Here is a 19,989-nt window from a genome sequence, read left to right as displayed (position 1 = left end):
TGGCTTGTACCCAGAGCACCAAGAACTCAACCACATGGAGAAGCCACTTGGTGGCACACAATGGCCCCCAGAGACTCCCTGATGCCCGACCCATCCAGGCCATGGTCAGCCTGTAGGCACTGCTCCGAGCTGCCACCCTCCAGCAGCGAGTGATGGGACAGGCTGGTTCTGGGGGACTGGAATGACACCCGCTGGCCCCACAACTTCAGTATGACAAAGAGGCTATTTCTGGAGTTAAGTCATTGGCCCTCCCCTGCCCCCCAGCACCATGACACACAGGTGCAGCGCACACTCCCCTTGCACAAGGGGGTAGCCATTGCTATGTGGAGGCTCACTACCCTGGACAGCCACCAGTCATTTGGCCATCAATTGGGGGTGGGCAGGGCCACCATTGCGGCTGTTCTGCTGGAGGTAGGGCATGCTTGGGGCACCTCCCCACCATGGGGAGGAGGGCTACCAGGCAAGGGGGACCCTCAGAGACAGGGGAGAGGGACAGCGTGGGGTGGCTGGGGCCAGGTGGGGGGAGGGGAAGGGGATGCATGGAGCACCCCACCACGCACACATGGACATGTTCTCCCCACACACCATTCAGGTCTTCTGGGCAATCAAAAACAACCTACTTTACTGGGTTGTCCATGTCTGGGATCTGCAAGTCACCCTAATGGGGGCTGAGAAGCTGGACTTCCCCAAGTGCTTCAGAACTCTGGATGGGACCCACATTGCTATCCAGGCCCCAGAATGCAGCACAGGCATCTTCATCAATTGCAAGGGATACCATGTTGGGGTGCTCCAGACCTGCGTGGACACCAAGGGGCAATTTATGGCATTCTGTGTGGGTTTGTCTGGGTGAGCCCACAATACCCGTATCTTCCAACTCATGGCTCTGCTGCAGCATGCAGGAGAAGACATCCATCCCAGCCTGGGAGCTACCAAATGGGAACACCACTAGCCCCCCGATATAATGCCCAATGCCATTTACCCCTTGCATGAGTGGCTGAGTTGGCCCTACATGGGACACACTGAGCCCAGCCAGGACATTTTTATTTAGTTCCTAAACTGGGCTTGCAATATTAGGTGGCTGAAGGGCACTTTCAGGGCCCCCTCAGGATACTGGAGGTCATCCCGCGCAATGTACCAGATGTGGTGGGTACATGCTGCTCCCTCCACAACACCGTGGAGGTAAAGCAAGAGCCGTTCATGCAGGGGTGGGTTTTGGGTCTGGCCACGGCTGCAAGCAGCTGGCTGCTTTCCCATGCTGTCAGGCACAGAGGGTCAGGGTGCAGGTCAGGAAGTTCCTCTGGGAGGCCTTTGTGCGGGGGCCCATGTGACCCCCCAACATCCAGCCACCACCACAGCTCCCTTCCCACACACCCAACTCTCCCTATCAACACCCCCCCCAACACTCCCATACCCTCCCGGCCTCCCAATAGACACCAGGGACAGGGAGTTTTGCTAAGGAAAGTATTTCATGAAACTCTGGCAATGGATTCCAAACTGCATAAACAGAAGTGTAAACGATTGACAAGAGGGATGGGGGACTATAGACAATTGGGGTCCTGGGGTGGGCAGTGGGGGCAATGGAACTTAGAGGAGGTCTTGGAGAGGGGGTGGGGTAACAGAACTCAGAAAGGGCTCTGGGGAGCGGGTGGGAGGCCACAGTCCATATTCTCACAAGGGCTGGGATGGAGCTGGGACCATCAGGAGGTGGGGACAAGGAAGGGGTCCAGTGGGCTCAGGCTTGGGCTCACTGGGGGCTACAGGAAGGGAGGGAGGGGATGGGGGAAGGTTGGGTGGGAGCAGGGCACCAATGTCAGGGACTGTGGGTGGAGGGGTGGGGGGAACTGTGGGACACTGTGAGGGACATGTGGAGGGAGGAGCTGCAGGGGCTGTGGGAGGGACTGGTGATGGGGTGGGAGGCTGAGCCAGGCACGTGGGCACAGCCTGTGTGAGGGTGTCCAGGCTGCCTGCCACCCAACCCCAGGCCTCCTGCTCCATCACCAGCCTCTCCTGCATGACAGCAGTCACGTCCTGCAGGGGGGGGGGGTGTGAGCAGTGACAGCAGCAGCTTCCTCCTCCCCACAGTGGCACCAGCACATGCCCCAGCACTGGCCCCATATGGGCGCTCTTAGGGGTGCAGTTCCAGCCCCCTCGCCCTCTGGTGTGGGCCTTTCTGGCTTGTGTACAGGCCTTGTCTGGCCCCTGGATGGTGCAGCTCTGGAGACAGAAGGGGACCCAGGGAAAGGCCATCAGCACCATGACCTGGCCCTGGGGGCTGTGTGCCCCCCTCCACCTTGTCCCCCCATCTGGCCCGGGGTCCCTGAGGGATCTGTGTGGCTGGGGGGTCCCTGCGAGGGTGGGACATATGCAGTGTAGCTCAGCCTCCCTCCCTGGGCATGCAGCCTGTGGTGCTGTCCACAGGGGCAGGTGCTGAGTGTTGCATGAGGCCCCCATTGAGGCTGAGGGAGCACAGCCATGTGGGGTGCATCCAGACTGGAGCTGGTGGCTGTGTGAGTGGGCCACTGCTGGCCTCCCCTCCCCTTGTGCCAGGCGTCCAACATGCACGAAACCGACCTTGGTGTCCCTAGAGGAACTGAAGGGAGGCCCAGATGGAGGGGGCCCAGATGGAGACCTCTCAGGACACAGAGATGATGAGGACCCCATTGCTGGAACCCCTGTCATGGCTCTGGGCTTCTGTTCCTGTGCCTGTTGGGTGGGAGCTGCTGCCTGATACTGGTCCTGACACCTCCTGCAGCCCCCTGGCAAGCGCCATCTGAGCTGGTGGTTTGTAGGACGTGGGTGGTCAGTGCTGCCTCCTTGGGTCCCAGGCGGCCGTTGAGCTCCTGGAAGTGGGGCAGGTAGCGTCCACTGCCCCTCGAGTGTCTGGCCTCATCCTGGGCCTGGCAGTTGGCCTGCCACAGTTCCTTCACTTTTCTCCCCAGTAGTTCAGCTGTTCAGGTGGGGTGACCCTTGGAGCTCAGGCCAGAGAACAGGTGGCTGAAGGCTGCAGCATCCTGGCACCAGCCAGTCATGTGGAGCAGCAGCTCCTCATTCCCCAGAGCGTCAGAAGTCCTTAAACTCTGTCTCACTCCAGGAGGGGCCCTCGTCCTCATCCCCTGGCTGGGCTCCTGACACACCTCAGATGGGTTGAAGGGGGCTCTGGGGGATACAGGGCTGTGGTCAATGGCCATGGATTGCCCCATGGAACTTTCACTGGGGCAGAATGATCCCCCTTCCCCACCCTCTGCTGCCCCAGGGCCACAGGTCCCTCGAATGCTCCCTGGGGATGTAGAATACATTTTCCTCTGTGCACCAAGGCCTGGGCAGATGTGCACCTCCAAGAGAAACACCGGCTGCTCCCTGTGGGGCTCTGCTAATTAGCCGGGCAGCACCTGCATCTCTCCTGAGCAGCCGCCCAAGCACACAGCTTCCAGGGACACTGCCGGGGCCGGGGCTGAGGAAAGGGGAGGGCAGCAAACCCCACCAGCTGTCTGGCAGTGTTCCTGACCAGCCTCGGCCCACCGAGCATTCACCAGGGTCTCTGGCCTGGGGGCAGAGAAAAGTTGCACGGCTGTGATGGCCGAGCGGTTAAGGTGTTGGACTTGAAATCCAATGGGGTTTCCCTGCGCAGGTTCAAATGCTGCTCACAGTAGCTGTGTCTACACGTGCATGCTACTTCGAAGTAGTGGCACTAACTTCGAAATAGCGCCCGTCATGGCTACACGCGTCGGGCGCTATTTCGAAGTTAACTTCTACATTAGGCGGCGAGACGTCGAAGTCGCTAACCTCATGAGGGGATCAGAATAGCACCCTACTTCGACGTTCAACGTCGAAGTAGGGACCGTGTAGACGATCCGCGTCCCGCAACGTCGAAATTGTGGGGTCCTCCATGGCAGCCATCAGCTGGAGGGTTGAGAGATGCTCTCTCTCCAGCCCGTGCGGGGCTCTATGGTCACCGTGTGCAGCAGCACTTAGCCCAGGGCTTCTGGCTGCTGCTGCTGCAGCGGGGATTCATGCCGCAGGCACAGGGTCTGCAACTCGTTGTCGGCTCTGTGGATCTTGTGGTGTTTAGTGCAAGTGTGTCTGGGAGGGGCCCTTTAAGGGAGCAGCTGGCTGTTGAGTCCGCCCTGTGACCCTGTCTGCAGCTGTGCCTGGCACCCTTATTTCGATGTGTGTTACTGTGGCGTGTAGACGTTCCCTCGCTGCGCCTATTTCGATGTGGTGCTGCGCAACGTCGATGTTGAACATCGATGTTGCCAGCCCTGGAGGACGTGTAGACGTTATTCATCGAAATAGCCTATTTCGATGTCACCACATCGAAATAGGCTACTTCGATGTAGGCTTCACGTGTAGACGTAGCCAGTGAGGGCTGTGTTTTAGCCACATCCTGTAACCAGGACAACACAGCAGCACACACCCTGAGACACGGCCCAGGGGCTGTCTGTGACCAGTGTGTGTAAGAGGGCTGGGGAGTCTGTGGTGGGGTCACTGCTCTGGCTGCTGCTGGGCCCAGCTGAAGGCTCAGCAGGTCTCTGGCCATGCCCATGCACATAACCCTGAGGCTTCCAGGCTACATGCTGGGCAGCTTGTGGCTGGGACAGAGGAAACACAAGCCACGTGGCACCAGGAAGGTCAGAGGGAGGCTGCACCTTTCCCAGGTTGCTGCTCCTCCCCTCTGGGGTAAACTTTCTACACCTTTCTACAATCAGAGCTCTGAGAAAAGCAGTGAATGACCTGCCCCAGCTGGGGGTGTGTTGTAGAGGGAATATCAGGCCTGCAAACTCCCCAGCACGACGTGGAAGAAGGCTTCTGAAGGCTTTGTATGTCTGTGACCTGCCTTGTAACACCTCCCGTCCTGTTCCTTTGTTTTCTCTTGGTCACAAACTTTTGTTTCCCACACTGCAGGGGTGGGCGGCAAGGGGCCTATTGGGGTCAGAAGAGCGCTGTGGACATGCGAGTGGGGAGTTTAAATCACTTCTCACTGCACCAGAGCCTTCAGCAGGAGAGACACGGCAGTTCCAGGGAGGGCTGCCCCAGGCTCACAAGATCACACCAGCATCAGGACTCCAGGGATTTCTGGGCACACTGCTGAGTTTCAGCGCACCAACCGATCGCCTGAACCCTTCCATCTGGCTGGGCCAAAGACCTGGCTCCAACAGGCGCCAGTCACCCCACTCACTCTCGTTCAGGACAGGAGAGGGAAGCAGCTCAGAGAGCTTTAGGGCTGTGCCTCAGTAAGGCAGCCCCAGGAGGTGCCGCTGACATTGAACTCACACTGCAGGAAGCAAAGCCCTGAACAATGGCTCCAGACCTCCCCACCTGCTCCTTACCCTTTGGGGCTGGCTGAAATTGCCCCCTGGACACCTCTCACCCTCAGCTGGCAGCATGGACTGTGTCCTTATTGCTTCTCTGGAGATCCGGTGTCTCCCAGGACTCCCTCTCTCTGCCCGGGGCTTTCTCAGCACCTGGCCCCACAAAGCTTCCACCAGACAGACACTGTGTTTTCCAGGCCTATTCCTGTGGATATGGGCTTAGAACCACAGAAACCCGGGGCTGGAAGGGACCTCAGGAGATCATTGAGTTCAGCCTCCTCCCCAAAGCAGGAGCAACCCCAACTAAATCATCCCAGCCAGGGCTTTGTCAAGCCAGGGCTTAAAAACCTCCAGGGATGGAGATTTCACCACCTCTTCAGGTGATGCATTGCAGTGCTTCACTGCCCTTTTGGGGAAAATGAAAGCAGGACCAGCCCTGAGCGGGGCTATCACTGCCATGACCTGGATTCGAACCAAGGTTTCTGCAGCCACAGTGCAGAGTACTAACCACTGTACGATCATGGCCAGCTGGGGAAACTTTTTAGTGAGCTTTCCTTTCTAGGGCATGTAGCTTTTGTCTGGCCCTGTCGACTTTTTTTTTACTTCTCCTGGTGGGTCATTCAGGTTTATGTACATTTGGTAAATTTCTTGTAGTTTTTGGTCTCTGTCAGTTGGACCAGAGCAAATGCGATTGTACCTAAGAGCTTGACTGTAAACAATGGATCTAGTCACGTGTGCAGGATGGAAGCTAGAAGGGTGTAGGTAAGTATAGCGATCAGTAGGTTTTCGGTACAGTGTGGTACTGATCAGGCCATCCTTGATTAGTACTGTAGTGTGCAGGAAATGTATCTCTTGCATGTTGTAATCGAGGCATAAGTTGATGGTGGGGTGCAGATTATTAAAGTCTCTGTGGAATTCCTCTCCATGGTACAGAGACTCTAGAAGAATTCCACAGAGACTTTAACAATCTGCACCCCACCATCAACTTATGCCTCGATTACAACATGCAAGAGATACATTTCCTGCACACTACAGTACTAATCAAGGATGGTGTGATCAGTACCACACTGCACCGAAAACCTACTGATCGCTATACTTACCTACACGCTTCTAGTTTCCATCCTGCACACGTGACTAGATCCATTGTTTGCAGTCAGGGACAATCACATTTGCTCTGATCCAACTGACAGAGACCAAAAACTACAAGAACTTTACCAAATGTTCATAAACCTGAATTACCCACCAGGAGAAGTAAAAAAACAAGTTGACAGGGCCAGACAAATACCCAGAGACCAGCTACTCCAAGATCGGCCCAAAAAAGCCAAGAACAGAACACCACTGGTCATCACCTACAGCCCCCATCTCAGACCACTGCAACGCATTATTAAAGACCTACAACCTATCCTTAATCAGGATGCTACACTCCAGAAGGCCCTGGGTGACAGGCCTGTTCTCTCCTACAGACAACCTCCCAACCTCATGAGGATCCTCACTAACAGACACAGTCTATACCCCAGGAACACCAGTCCTGGAACCTTTCCCTGCAACAAAGCCCGCTGCCAGCTTTCTCCACATATCTTCTCTGGAAATACCATCACTGGACGTAACCAGGTTACTCACAGAATCACAGGCACTTTCTCATGCTCCTCTACTAACATCATCTACGCCATCATGTGCCAACAATGCCCAGGTGCTTTGTATATTGGACAGACTTCTAACTCCCTTAGACAAAGGGTCAGTGGGCACAAAACAGACATCAAAGCACTCCAGACCCACAAACCAGTTAGTCAACATTTGAATGGAATGGGGCATTCTGTCAATGACCTCAAGGTATGTGTGTTACTGAAGAGACATTATCGCTCCGTTTTGGAAAGAGAAACATCCGAGCTGGCTTTTATATTCAAATTCGGCACATTAACACATGGTTTAAATCGTGATGAGAACTTTCTGAGTCACTATAGGGGCTCGTCTGCATACTTGGCTCAATCTAATTCTTGACCTTCCCCCTCACCCCTCTACTCTCTGATTTGGTCACCTTGATTATCTTTTTCCGATTGGTCCTCCTTGCTTACTGTTTTTGGTTCTCTGTGCCTTAAATATTGAGTCTGTTCTGGTCTGAAGAAGTGGGTCTGTCCCACGAAAGCTCACCTAATAAACCATTTTGCTAGTCTTTAAAGTGCTACTTGACTGCTTTTGGTTTTGATAGTGTGTAGCGTAGCATGGCTTCCTCTTTGTTACTATTTGAGTGTACAAAAATCTTCAAAACAAATTATACAAACTGAAGAAAAAAACAAAGAATACCTCCTTTTCTCACCCACCCCCCATCCTCATGAGGGAGCTGGCAGGGAAAGAGCAAGTTCTTCTCACATCACAGGGCCCCCACAGACAACCTGCAAAGCCTCCCCTTTGTGCAGCCCACTGCCCAGAGGTGCTTCCAGCCGAATTTCAGCACCAGAACCAGAGGCTCCAGGAGCAAAGGCAGCTCATGGATGAGGGACTCTGGACACACCACGCAATGAATTGTGGGTATGCAAAGGAGCATCACTGACTCTGCCCCAGAGAGCAGAGGAGCTGGGGTCTCCCAGCTGTGGCGGCTGCCCCAGAACAGGGGTGATGACAGTTTTTATGCTGTGCCCCCTTTTTGGCCCTGCACTGAGCTGCTCCCCACAACCTGTGGGAGAACCATAGGAAGGGATGCTGGGGGGGGCGCATGTGCGGGTGGGGGCTCAGGTGCTGGGCCAGCAGTGGCTCCTCTCTGGGGGAGGGGGAAGTGCTATGAAGCCAGGCCGCCTGCAGTGCCCCTGGGGGACCCTGTGCCCCACACTGGGGCACCTGCCAGCCAGGAACCAGCGGCCTCAGCCCAGCAGCAGGGAAGTTGTCACAGGTGCACCTGCCTCCTCCCCTTGCTTGGCCCATCACAAACAGCTCCCATCCCCCAGCTTCTGCTCTGTCCCCTGCGCTCTGGTGCAGAGGCTGAGATTTGGCGACACAGCAGTAGCTGCGGGGGGAGGGGGAGGGGATCGTGCTGAGCCCTGGGCTGGTCGGGGTCACAGTTATGCCAATTCACGTCAACCCAGCAAACCTGTCCCTCGGCTGAGATCTGGGTACAGAGGGGAAGTGACAATTGCTGCTCATATTGAATAGGAACAGAGAGAAAGCCGGGCTAGTCTGTGTACTATCAAAGCCATAAAGCAGTCCAGGAGCACTTTAAAGACTGGCACAATAATTTATTAGGTGCTGAGCTTTCATGGGACACAAAAGCTCATAACCCAATCAGTTATTTTGTTAGTCTTTAAAGTGCTACTGGACTGCTTTTTTCACAGAATGATAGAATACTAGGACTGGAAGGCACCTCAAGAGGTCATTGAGTCCAGCCCCCTGCCCTCATGGCAGGACCAAGTACTGTCTAGACCATCCCTGACAGATATTTATCTAACCTGATCTTAAATGTCTCCAGCAATGGAGATTCCACAACATGGAGTTTGGGGCGCAGCTGGTATTCTCCTCAATCCTGTCTGTCAGTGGTAGGGGCCCAGGCAGAGACAGGTCCATCCTAGAGGTGAATGCCTGGCTTCGAAGATGGTGTCGCCGGGAAGGCTTTGGCTTCCTTGACCATGGGATGCTATTCCAGGAAGGACTGCGAGGCACAGATGGTGTTCACCTTTCGAGGAGGGGAAAGACCATATTTGGACACAGACTGGCTAACCTAGTGAGGAGAGGCTTCAAACTAAGTTTGATGGGGGCAGGGGAGCAAAGCCCACAGATAAGTGGAGAACATGGCAATCTGGGAGGTGGGTCAGAAATGGGAGGCAGCATGGGCAACAATGTCAGAGTAAAAAGAGGGTGAGGGCAAAACAGGGAGGCAAGATCAAATCAATATCTTAGATGCCTATATACGAATGCAAGAAGTATGGGAAATAAGGAGGAAGAACTGGAAGTGCTAATAAATACATACAACTATGACATCATTGGCGTCACGGAAACGTGGTGGGATAATACACCTGATGGGAATGTTGGTATGGAAGGGTACAGCCTGCTTCGGCAGGATAGACAGGTAAGAAAGGGCGCAGGTGTTGCCTTCTATATTAAAAATGGACACACTTGTACTGAGGTGGAGATGGATGTAGGACATGGACATGTTGAGAGTCTCTGGGTTAAACTAAGAGGGGTAAAAAACAGGGTGATGTCCTGCTAGGAGTCTACTACAGGAGCCTAATGGGGTTACCCTGTCCAAGTGCAGCACAGGCGTCCAGCAACACAACCCTCTCCAAGGATGGGTGGGGGGGGGGAGTCCAGAGAAACTGTCAGCTTCACTCACACTTCTTACGCGCCGGGGAGAAACCGCCCCTGCTTTGGGCAGTGGTTCAGTAGCACTGACAGCGCCAGTGCGGCTGTGGTTCCGTTCCAGACTTCGCTCACTCAAAATCATGCGCTTGGACTCGCCACCAGTCAGCCAGCAACAACCCATTTGGCTACACCCAACATTTTAAATCCCTCTCAAGCCTCCTGGAGAAAATTTAGGAGCAAAAGTTGACTCGAACCGCCAGGCAGTTCAGCCGGCGATGAGAACAGGGAGGCAGACCGGGGGAGTTTAGATGGATCCCTTACTGTTCACATGCGTGCTGTGGCCCCATCCTGTTCTCCGTCGTCACCCTTTCGAGCTGGAGCTCCAAGCCATCCTGTTTGTGATGCCAGTTGTTGAGGAACCCCATTCCCCTGGGGTACAGTGTCCCCCAAAGCCCGAGGCTAGAGGTCAAAGCATGAGGCAAGAGTGAGATCTAAAAGGAAACTTTATTCTGCATGTATGCAGGCTGCCAGCTTGCAAAGAAGTGGGAGCCCTGAGAACCAGTTGTAAGGACTCTTTATACAGTTTGTTTAGACAGTTTAGTCAGTAATTTTCTTCTTTGCCCTGATACATGTCTGTAAGCAACAGATGTGCCTGAGGCCAGTTTACACGACAAAGGAACCCGATAAAACAGACAGAGGAGCCGACAGGATGAATCATCGCTAGGCGACAAGGTAGGGACTTCAAAGAAGTGCAGATGACCATCTAGTTTCCCTTGCAGAGTGAGGCCAGGTTAGAATGAAAAACCATTTTAACACTGAAAACAGTTTCCCCCCCGAGTTTTGGGCATAACGGTGGGTTCGAATACGAGAGGCAGAGCCCAGAGAGAACAGGGAGACGATCTGGTAGCTCGGCGCAGAGCTCGTCTACAGAAAGGAAGGCGCTCTGCACTAGAGAGGGAAAGATGGAAGGAAATAGTGAGACGGGCATTGGACACCAATGGACGCTGAGCCCAGGGTCGATGAGGATGGTGCCAAGAGCCTCCCTGGTGTGTTCCCTCAGCAGCCACATGCCCACCTTTCTGGGCAGGAAAAGAGGCCCGGCAATCAGTGATGCTTCTGGCCGGCAAAGGAGACTGGAGGCTCTGACGTCTCACACATCAGCCCTTGACTTTCCAGCAGGCCATCACGGGTGCGTGTCAGGACCAATGGCAAGCAAATGAATGGCATTTGAGAGGCGGGGCGAAAGAGCCCACCAATCGAGCCGATTGTGGCGTGTCCTTGGCATGCAAAAGGAGCCCTGATGGAAAATGGGCAGGAAGACAGCCTGTGCTTCCCCTTTCTGGCCTTCCTGCCAGCTGCTCCTTCTTGGCCCACTGGCTCAAGCGGGGAAGTGAGGTAGGAAAGGGGCAAAAAATGGGTCAGGCTGAGGGAAGCAGGCAGCTCTCACCTTGCCTGGTGGGGCCACAGGCAAGAGCTTCTTTCTTGTGCACTACTGCCGAGCTCGAGAAGCGGCAGGGGCAAGGGCTGCAGAGCCGTTGTCGAAGGAGCTCACTTGGGAGAGGGCTGTGCTGAAGCTTGAAAGGTGTGGGGCCCATTGCTGGGCCTGGGGAGGACCCTTTCCTCCTGGGCGGAAGCAGGGCTTTGGCTGCTTTTGGGAGAGTACAGCTGCCTCTTCCTGGATTGGCGTTCTCTGCTCTGTCAGGGGGTGTTTCCTTTCTTCTCTTGTTCGGCAAAGGGGAGGACAAAAAGAGCCTCTCCTTCGAGTTGGAATTCAACCAGCCACCTCAGGAGAAGATGCTTCACCTTCCCCACAGTCCTGCGCTCTACCAGCTGAGCTATCGAAAGTGGGGGAGAGGGGAGCCGCCGCTCTGCCCAGCTAGGCCCGGCTGCATGCGTCGGGGCGAGCGCCTCCCGAGCGGATGGCATTTCAGGGAACAGGCAAAAGAAGAAAGTGGAGGTTCTGTAGCCCACTGGGCTCTCGTGTTAGCCAGGCCTGCAAAATGGCTCCTGCTTGAAAGCAGACAGAAACACGGCATCTCATCCTTGCTCATCCCCTTTCTCTTCTGGCAGACGATTCTGTTTCTCCCACTGGCCTGTGCTCTACCATCACCTCCCGGCCCAAGAGAACGCCCCTTGGTGCCATCGTGGGCAAACGAGAGGCAAAAGGCCAATCAGCTCTTCCTAACAGCTTTCAGCCTTGGCCTCCTCTGCCCTTGGAGGTCAGCTTTTCCCCCGGCCTGTTTTCCTATACTTGCCAAAGAGGAACTAGAGGAAAGAAGCAAGTGCCACTAAGAAAGATGGCGTGGCTTTCGGCTCAAGACCCAGCGCCAAAGCTGCAGCTGAGCCCCTGTTGCTCTCCTGTCGCCTCCGCTCAAGCTCCAGGGGAGAATCCAGGTATCGATGGAAAAGGCTGGACGGGACATTGTCTGTGGGTGTCCAGCAAGGTGAAGGGAGGGCTGGTCATAGTGTGATGGACCTCAGTGGGAATTTTGGGAAAGCCAGCTGGGGCTTCCGAGCTCGGTGTGCGGCTGGGTTTGTTGGGTTACATCACAGTGGTTTTCTCTTCTGAGGTGTGGTGCTTTTTGTGGGGGGAACTTTTATCCCCATGACACACCTCATGCAGGAGCCGTTGCTCTTTGTGCCAAGGCATGTGGCTGGGATCCAGGACTCAGGACCCTTTCCCAAATGTACATATTCCCCTTCCACCACACACATCTGACACTGTTCCACTTCAGACTCTGCAGCCTTCACTTTCCCTGGCTGGTGCCTCAAACGGCTTGCATATGTGGGGGGTTAGCTCAAGTGGTACCTCCTCCCCTTTCAGGTGCGGCGAGAGTCGGTTCCATGTCCATATCCTCCCACTGCTGGTTTTCCTTTCCCAGGAGCCCAGAATTGTCAGCCTGCAAATGTCTCTCTCTTCTGCAACATTGGCCTCCCTCTTACTAAAACCAGCCACAACAAACTTCTTCAACCTAATTTTGTCGTACAGACATAGCCAGAGGCATTTGAACCAGGCTGAATGGGATTTCTCGGGTGCCACGCAAGTCTCTGCTAAAGTGTGTCTGTGTTTGTTTGGCTTTGGTAGTGGATTCCTGTTTCTATAACTTTCTCGCTTCCTAGAGAGGGAGTTCTTGAGGCCAGAAGACCTGGCAAGGAAATGAGAAGCAGAGAAAGCCAATGGAGCTGCTGTGGAGTGCTGGTGCCCTTGGGAGAGTGATCCTGCTGCTCCTACCTGAGTAAGGAGTGCTGTGCAGTGAGGGCTGGTAGCTCTGGGAGGCTGGGTCCAGGGATGTCCAACCCTCACCTGCTCTGCTTTCTTCTTCATAGGTTTTTTTTTTTCCCCTTTCATGAAACTTTAACACTTGAGGGACAGTGGGGAATAACAGCCAAAAAGGATCTGGGAGTTGGAGTGGGCGAGATGCTGGACAAGAGTCAACAGTGTGCCCTTGTAGCCAAGAAAGCTAATGGCATATTAGGTTGCGTCAAGAGGAGCGTTGCCAGTAGATCCAGAGAACTGATTATTCCTCTTTATTCGGCTTTGTTGAGGCCGCATCTGAAATACTGTGTCCTGTTCTGGGCCCCCTTTTACAGGAAGGATGTGGATACACTGGAGAGGGTCCAGTGGAGGGTGACCAAAATAATTCGGGGGCTGGAGCAAATGACTTTTGAAGAAAGGTTGAAGGAATTGGGACTGTTTAGTCTGCAGAAGAAAAGACTGAGGGGGGACTTGATAAGAGCCTTCAACTTACTGATGGGAGGTTGCAAAGAGGCTGGAGAGAGGCCGTTCACAGTGGTCACGGATGGCAGAACACAGAACAATGGACTGAAGTTGCGGTTGGAAAGGTCCAGGTGGAACATTAGGAAAAACTTTTTCCACTCGGAGGGTGGTGAAGCATTGGAATGGTCTCCCCAGGGAAGTCGTTGAGTCTCCATCCCTGCAGGTGTTTAAGTCTCACCTTGACAAAGCCCTGGCGGGGCTGAGCTGATGGGTTTGGTCCTGCCTCGGGCAGGGGGCTGGACTCGATGATATTTTTAGGTCTCTTCCAGCTCTTTTGTTCTACGATTCTGTGATTCTACGACCACACACGCTCAGAGCCTCCTACACTCACACGTTTACCCAGATGAACCCCCACTGCTCTTAGTGACAGCTCTGTGGGAAGCTTTACGATATATTTCAACAACAGAGAACAATTTTTCTCTTCTGAGCTGTGAAAACTTCGTCTTTCTAAGGCTACGTCTGCACAAGCCAAACACTTCGAAATGGCCATGCAAATGGTCATTAACAAAATGGCCCACTCCATTAAAGTGCCGGCTGACAGCTCAGCAGCTCCAGCTCGAGCAAGAGTTTATCAGATTCACACTGGTGTGCCAGTTCGAGGGGACTGTAACTGCGCCTGCTGAGTCGCATGGGAGGGAAACAGGCATCCATTGCGTCTGTGAGCTCCAGCTCAGACAGAGAACTTCTGCCTGATTTTTCTCTCTGCTGCAGGTTGTTCAGGGACAGAGCTCATCAGCGCCCTTGCTAAGAAGCTGTAACATTTGCAAGTTCACCCTGGTTGTTAACACAACTTTTTGTTTCTGCCGCTGCCTAAAGCAGGGTCAGCCAGTCAATCAACTGCTCTGGGACGCTGCCAATAGGGCTGCAGAAAGGAGTCTCAGCTCGGGGCTAGACACCATGGCGAAGCGGACAGGGAGCTGCAGACAGGGGAGTTTCGGAGGCAGAGCAAGTGATCCTGCCGCGGCAGAAGCTACCAGGTGAGAGCGCTGGCTTTTGGGGCGGGTGAGTGCGTGAGTGAGTGCGTGTGCTTAACTGTTTGAATTTGAACTGCCATTTTGATTTCAGGTGGGTGAGTTTCAGTTTCAGTTTCTGAGGCGGGTGGGATGCCTGCCTCACCTTTGTTCCCTTGATTGCCTTCATCAGCCTTCCGCTGTGTGACTCCCAGGGGAGAGGGCCTGACCCAGGCCAGTCGGCTTTGAAAGTCAGAGGCAAGGGCGACCAGGGGAGAGACACGGACAGGGAGCTGCAGACTGGGACATGAAGAGGGAGTGTGACAGAGGGAGGCCTACGATGGTTAGGAAGACCCCCAACACCTGTGCGAACACGACTCCTGTCTCCTTCACCTGCGCCTGTAGCCAGACAGACTGCCTGGCCATGGATGCCTCTGCCCAGATGCTGGTGCGGCTTTGCAGGGACTGTGACTTGCAATTCCCACTCACTGATACCCAGGCTGGGGGCACCATCCAGTGTGAAAGGTGCCTGCTGGTGGAATCTCACAGGGGGCAAGTGGGAGAGCTACAGGAGGAGGTGGCCAGGTTGAGGAGTACCCGACTCCACGAGCAGCTCCTGGACAGTATTCATGTGGAGACAGCTGAGGTGACTGTCCCAGGACACAGGATGGCTGATAAACCACTGGTGGAGGAGGAGATAGATCGGAGGGACACTGGCAGCTGGTTACTGCTGGCAGCAGGCAGTGTTCCACCCCTGCTCCGAACCCTCCCGCCGTGGTACTCGGAAACCGTTACGTGCTGTACTTGATACAGGAGACAAAGAATCGCCCCACACAGCAGAGGAGAAGCCTCGTGCCCCCATGGCTGGGAAGTCTGCTGCCACCACTGCGAGGAGGAAGTGCAGATTAGTGGTGCTCAGGACTCTCTTCTAAGGGGGAAGGAGGTGCCCATCTGTCGCCCTGACAGTTCATCTCGGGAGGTGAGCTGCCTGCCGGGGGCCCGTATCCAAAACATTACAGAGGTGTTGTCAAGGATAATCCGTCCCTCTGACTACTATCCTGTGCTTCTTATCCATGTGGGCACTAATGATACGGCAAAGTGTGATGCTCAGCAGGTCAAGAGCGACTTCAGAGCTCTGGGGACACGGGTGAGGGAGTTTGGGGCACAGGTGGGTTTCCTTCCAGAAGATCCCCGCAGGCCGGACGTCTGCACGTGTACTTCGGAGTCAGGAAGAGCTTCTTCTGGACTCCGATCCATGTGCTGATATGCTAATGAGGTGTGGAAAATTTGCATCCATGCCTCATTAGCATCTTAGAGATAACTCATTAGCCTGAGGCTTCCAGAAGAAGCGGCACATGTCGACACAGCCAAAGGCTATGTCTGCACAGCAGCATTATTCCTGAGTGAGGTATTCCAGAAGAGCTGTTCCAGAATAGCCGATTCCAACATAGCACAGCTACACACAATATGGATTTCAAAATATGGCTCAGCTATTTTGACATACAGCAGCTGCAGACACCGAAGCCTATTCTGAATACAGTCATTGGAAGGACTATGGTTTATTTTGAACAAGGTGCTATTCACTCCCTACACAGTCCCTATGTCAAAAGAGCTTTTTGAAATATTCAAAATAGCTGAAGTCATGACCCCAAGACACACTCAGCCAGGGCTCTGCTCTCTCTCTCTCTCTCTCTCTCTCTCTCTCTCTCTCTCTCTCTCTCTCTCTCTCGTTCTGTTTCCTTTGACATCCTGGCCTAAGGCAGGAAAAGTCTTTTCTTGTCCTCAGCTCTCGTACAAGTGAAGAGAGGAGAAATTGGTATTTCCATCATCCTCAGAGAGTGGAAGTGGATTTTCTTCTCTTCAGTTCTATCCCCACCTCCCCAGAGAGGAGAGAAAATAACCCTTCCCCAGCTGACTGTCCCCCTCAGCACCTCTGGGGCACCTGGCATTGGCTACTGTCAGCAGACAGGACACTGGGCTCGATGGGCCTTTAGTCTGACCCAGTATGGCCGTTCTTATGTCTTATGTCTTTCCACATCAGCTCCATCTGTGCACTGGGCCTAGACATGAATTACGTATATCCAGGGGACAGTAAGAAAATGGAGAGCTCAGCGTTCGTGTTCCTCACTTACACAAGGACAAAAGATGGAGGGTCAAAAGTGTGATGGGAAAAGTGTTACTGAGAAGGGGAGGGGATGGTGTGTGTTGAAGGGCTGGATGGAGATTTCTGCTTGGAGAGTTCTGATTCTTCACACCTGACACTTGTCTAGCCAGGGCAGTCGGGGCAGGTGAGCATCAGTCACGAGATTGTTCTCACATGAAAGGGCACCAGAGGCTCTCTGTAGGTATTTGGAAAGAATAGAAAGAGGGGAACTGCTGGCTGGGTATTAAATATTCAGGAGTTTTCTGCTGCCAGTTTTCTTGAGAAGTCGGCAAACTCCCATAACCTGGTGGTGACGGCATTTCTACCACTACTCCACTGGAGCAGAGCAGCCCCAGGAGGCCTTGAGTTGCCTCAGCCCCCAGGAGGCAGCTTGACTTCACTCTTCTCCTCCCACTTCTCCTTTCCATGTGGGTAGGTCTGTTTGGAGACACCTGAAGCTCCTGGTGACCAGCTGCTTTGCTCTCCCCGTGTTCTGGGCCCCCTTTGACCACAGTAAAGGGATTGCACATAAGCTGTCTGAAAGCTTTGACCAACAGATCTTAGCTCACACCAAGCACCACAGGTTTAAACTCCAACACCCCCCATCTCACCAAGGAGCAAATCATCCCTGCTCTCCAGTTCCAACAGAGCACTTGCTGGGGGAAGAGGAAGTAAGAAGCAAAGCTATGCTAGCTGGGAACTGAACCCAGACCAATTCCATGGGAAGCAGCCATGCTAACCACTACAGCACCCACACCTCTTTAGGAGGGGGTGGGGTGGGAGGGGGGCTAAAAGGGCAACATGCAGAAATATGAATTACTGAGCATGTGGTTTCCACCCCACCCCGGTTCTTTTTTCATTAGTTGTAGGCATCCTTCGATCCCAAGGGATCCTGGGTTTGCGCCCCAGCTGGACTGATTCGCGCAGTGTCTCCTGTGGCTGTGCAATCCAAGGCGGGAGTGGCAGTCCTTTCCGCACAGTGAGCAGCAGGAGGCAGACGTCGCTCTGGGGTCACGGGCACGGACCTCTCTGAGGGCTCTCCTGCCTTCCGCTTCCTTCACCAAGGTAGTTTCATACATAACAAGCGCTTCCTTCACTCCCTGTTTCCAGACATGCGTGTCTGAGGCGAGCGAATGCCAGGTGTTCGCACTGATAGAGAGAGCACTGAGGTCACACTTGCACGTGTCCTTGTAGCGCAATTGAGGTCGCCCTTTCGGCCTCTTTCCAGACGCCAGTTGGCCGAAGAGGAGGTGCTTCGGTATTCGGCCATCCGTCATGCGTGAGACGTGGCCCAGCCAGCGCATATGCCTCTGTTTGAGAAGGGTGACCGTGGAGGCGGTGCCCTCTCAAGCACTGCGCTACTGGGGACCTTGTCCTGCCATGAGATACCGAGTATGCGCCTAAGGCAGCGCATGTGGAATGTGTTGAGCCGCTGCTCTTGTTTTGAGTGCAAAGTCCATGTTTCACTGGCGTACAGCAGTGTGCTCAAAACACAGCTATCAAGTGACAAGTTGCCCCAGGGCCAGTGAACCTCCTTCTCCCCCACCGAGCATTCACCAGGGTCTCTGGCCTGCAGGAAAAAATAGCCTTGAAGCTGTGATGGCCAAGTGGTTAAGGCATTGGACTTGAAATCCAATAGGGTTTCCCTGTGCAGGTTCAAATCCTGCTCACAGCGAGGGCTGTGTTTTAGCCACATCCTGGAACCAGGACAATACAGCAGCACACACCCTGAGACACTGCCCAGGGGCTGTCTGTGAGCAGTGTGTATAATAGGGCTGGGGAGACTGTGGTTGGGTCGCTGCTGCTGGCCCAGCTGAAGGCTCAGCAGGTCGGTTTGGCCATGTCCATGCACATAACCCTGAGGCTTCCAGGTTACGTGTTGGGCAGCTTGTGGCTGGGACAGAGAAAACACAAGCCACATATCACCAGGAAGGTCAGAGGGAGGCTGCACCTCTCCCAGGTTCCTGCTCCTCCCCTCTGGGGTAAACTTTCGAGAAGCAGAGCTCTGAGAAAAGCACTGAATGACCTGCCCCACCTGGGGGTGTGCTGCAGAGGGAATATCAGGCCTGCAAACTCCCCAGCACGGCGTGGATGAAGGCTTCTGAAGGCTTTGTATGTCTGTGACCTGCCTTGTAACTCCTCCCGTCCTCTTCATTTGTTTTCTCTTGATCACAAACTTTTTTTTCCCCACACTGCAGGGATGGGCGGCAGGGGGCCTATTGGGGTCAGAAGAGCACTGTGTACATGCGAGTGGGGAGTTTAAATCACTTCTCACTGCACCAGAGCCTTCAGCAGGAGAGATACGGCATTGCCAGGAAGGGCCGCCCCAGGCTCACAAGATCACACCAGCATCAGGACTCCAGGGATCTCTGGGCACACTGCCAAGTTCCAGCGCACCAACCGATCGCCTGAACCCTTCCATCTGGCTGGGCCAAAGACCTGGCTCCACCAGGCGCCAGTCACCCCACTCACTCTCGTGCAGGACAGGAGAGGGAAGCAGCTCAGAGAGCTTTAGGGCTGTGCCTCAGTCAGGCAGCCCCAGGAGGTGCCTCTGACATTGAACTCAGACTGCAGGAAGCAGAGCCCTGAACAATGGCTCCAGCCCTCCCCACCTGCCCCTCACCCTTTGGGGCTGGCTGGCATTGCCCTCTGGACACCTCTCACCCTCAGCTGGCAGCATGGACTGTGTCCTCATTGCTTCTCTGCAGATCCTGTGTCTCCCAGGACTCCCTCTCTCTGCCCGGGGCTTTCTCAGCACCTGGCCCTACAAAGCTTCCACCAGACAGACAATCTGCTTTCCAGGCCCATTCCTGTGGCTATGGGCTTAGAACCACAGAATCCTGGGGCTGGAAGGGACCTCAGGAGATCATTGAGTCCAGCCTCCTCCTCAAAGCAGGAGCAACCCCCAACTAAATCATCCCAGCCAGGGCTTTGTCAAGCCAGGGCTTAAAAACCTCCAGGGATGGAGATTTCACCACCTCTTCAGGTAACGCGTTGCAGTTCTTCACCGCCCTTTTGGGGAAAATAAAAGCAGAACCAGCCCTGTGGTGGGCTATTACTGCCATGACTTGGATTTGAACCAAGGTTTCTGCAGCCACAGTGCAGAGTACTAACCACTGTAAAATCATGGCCAGCTGGGGAAGCTTTCTCGTAAGCTTTCTTTTCTTGGGCATCACCCCACAGTCTGGAGCCTGGACCATTGCTCCAGCTGCAGGCAGGACTCTTTGGGCACCAGGGCACAAAGCAAATTAACAGCCAGCTGCCCAGAGAAGGACTTGAGCCCGGCACTGCCAGATAAAGAGCCTGATGCTCATCCAACTTGTGCTGGTAAAAGGGGCTTTTCCTTTTGGCCCTCGATACAAGTACAGTCAGGGCAGCATTAGAGGAATGTACAATGTTAAAGAAGCCCACATTAGAAAAGGCTGGGGGAGTTGCCTCAGGTGGGAAACAGATGGTTCTGTCTTTTGCTGCACTTCTACATAACACACATTCTCTGTGCTAGAAAGTGCCTCATTCTTCTGG

General features: G+C 54.3%; 4 non-coding genes across 4 annotated transcripts; 2 read left to right on the top strand and 2 right to left on the bottom strand.

The window, feature by feature from the left end:
* The first annotated feature begins 3,567 nt into the window (after window positions 1–3,567).
* On the top strand, window positions 3,568–3,649 carry TRNAS-UGA (transfer RNA serine (anticodon UGA)). Its single transcript has one exon. It is a non-coding gene; the product is annotated as a tRNA-Ser (tRNA).
* Window positions 3,650–5,762: 2,113 nt separating this feature from the next.
* Window positions 5,763–5,834, bottom strand: TRNAH-GUG (transfer RNA histidin (anticodon GUG)). The gene has a single exon. It is a non-coding gene; the product is annotated as a tRNA-His (tRNA).
* Window positions 5,835–18,060: 12,226 nt separating this feature from the next.
* TRNAS-UGA (transfer RNA serine (anticodon UGA)) lies at window positions 18,061–18,142 on the top strand. The gene has a single exon. It is a non-coding gene; the product is annotated as a tRNA-Ser (tRNA).
* A 1,384-nt stretch (window positions 18,143–19,526) lies between these two features.
* On the bottom strand, window positions 19,527–19,598 carry TRNAH-GUG (transfer RNA histidin (anticodon GUG)). The gene has a single exon. It is a non-coding gene; the product is annotated as a tRNA-His (tRNA).
* Between the last annotated feature and the right edge of the window lie 391 nt (window positions 19,599–19,989).

This window comes from Carettochelys insculpta, chromosome 7 (assembly GCF_033958435.1).
Source record: "Carettochelys insculpta isolate YL-2023 chromosome 7, ASM3395843v1, whole genome shotgun sequence".
Lineage (NCBI taxonomy): Eukaryota > Metazoa > Chordata > Testudines > Carettochelyidae > Carettochelys > Carettochelys insculpta.
The sequence above is the reverse complement of the archived record's forward strand: the minus strand, read 5'-3'. Positions and strand labels throughout refer to the sequence as shown.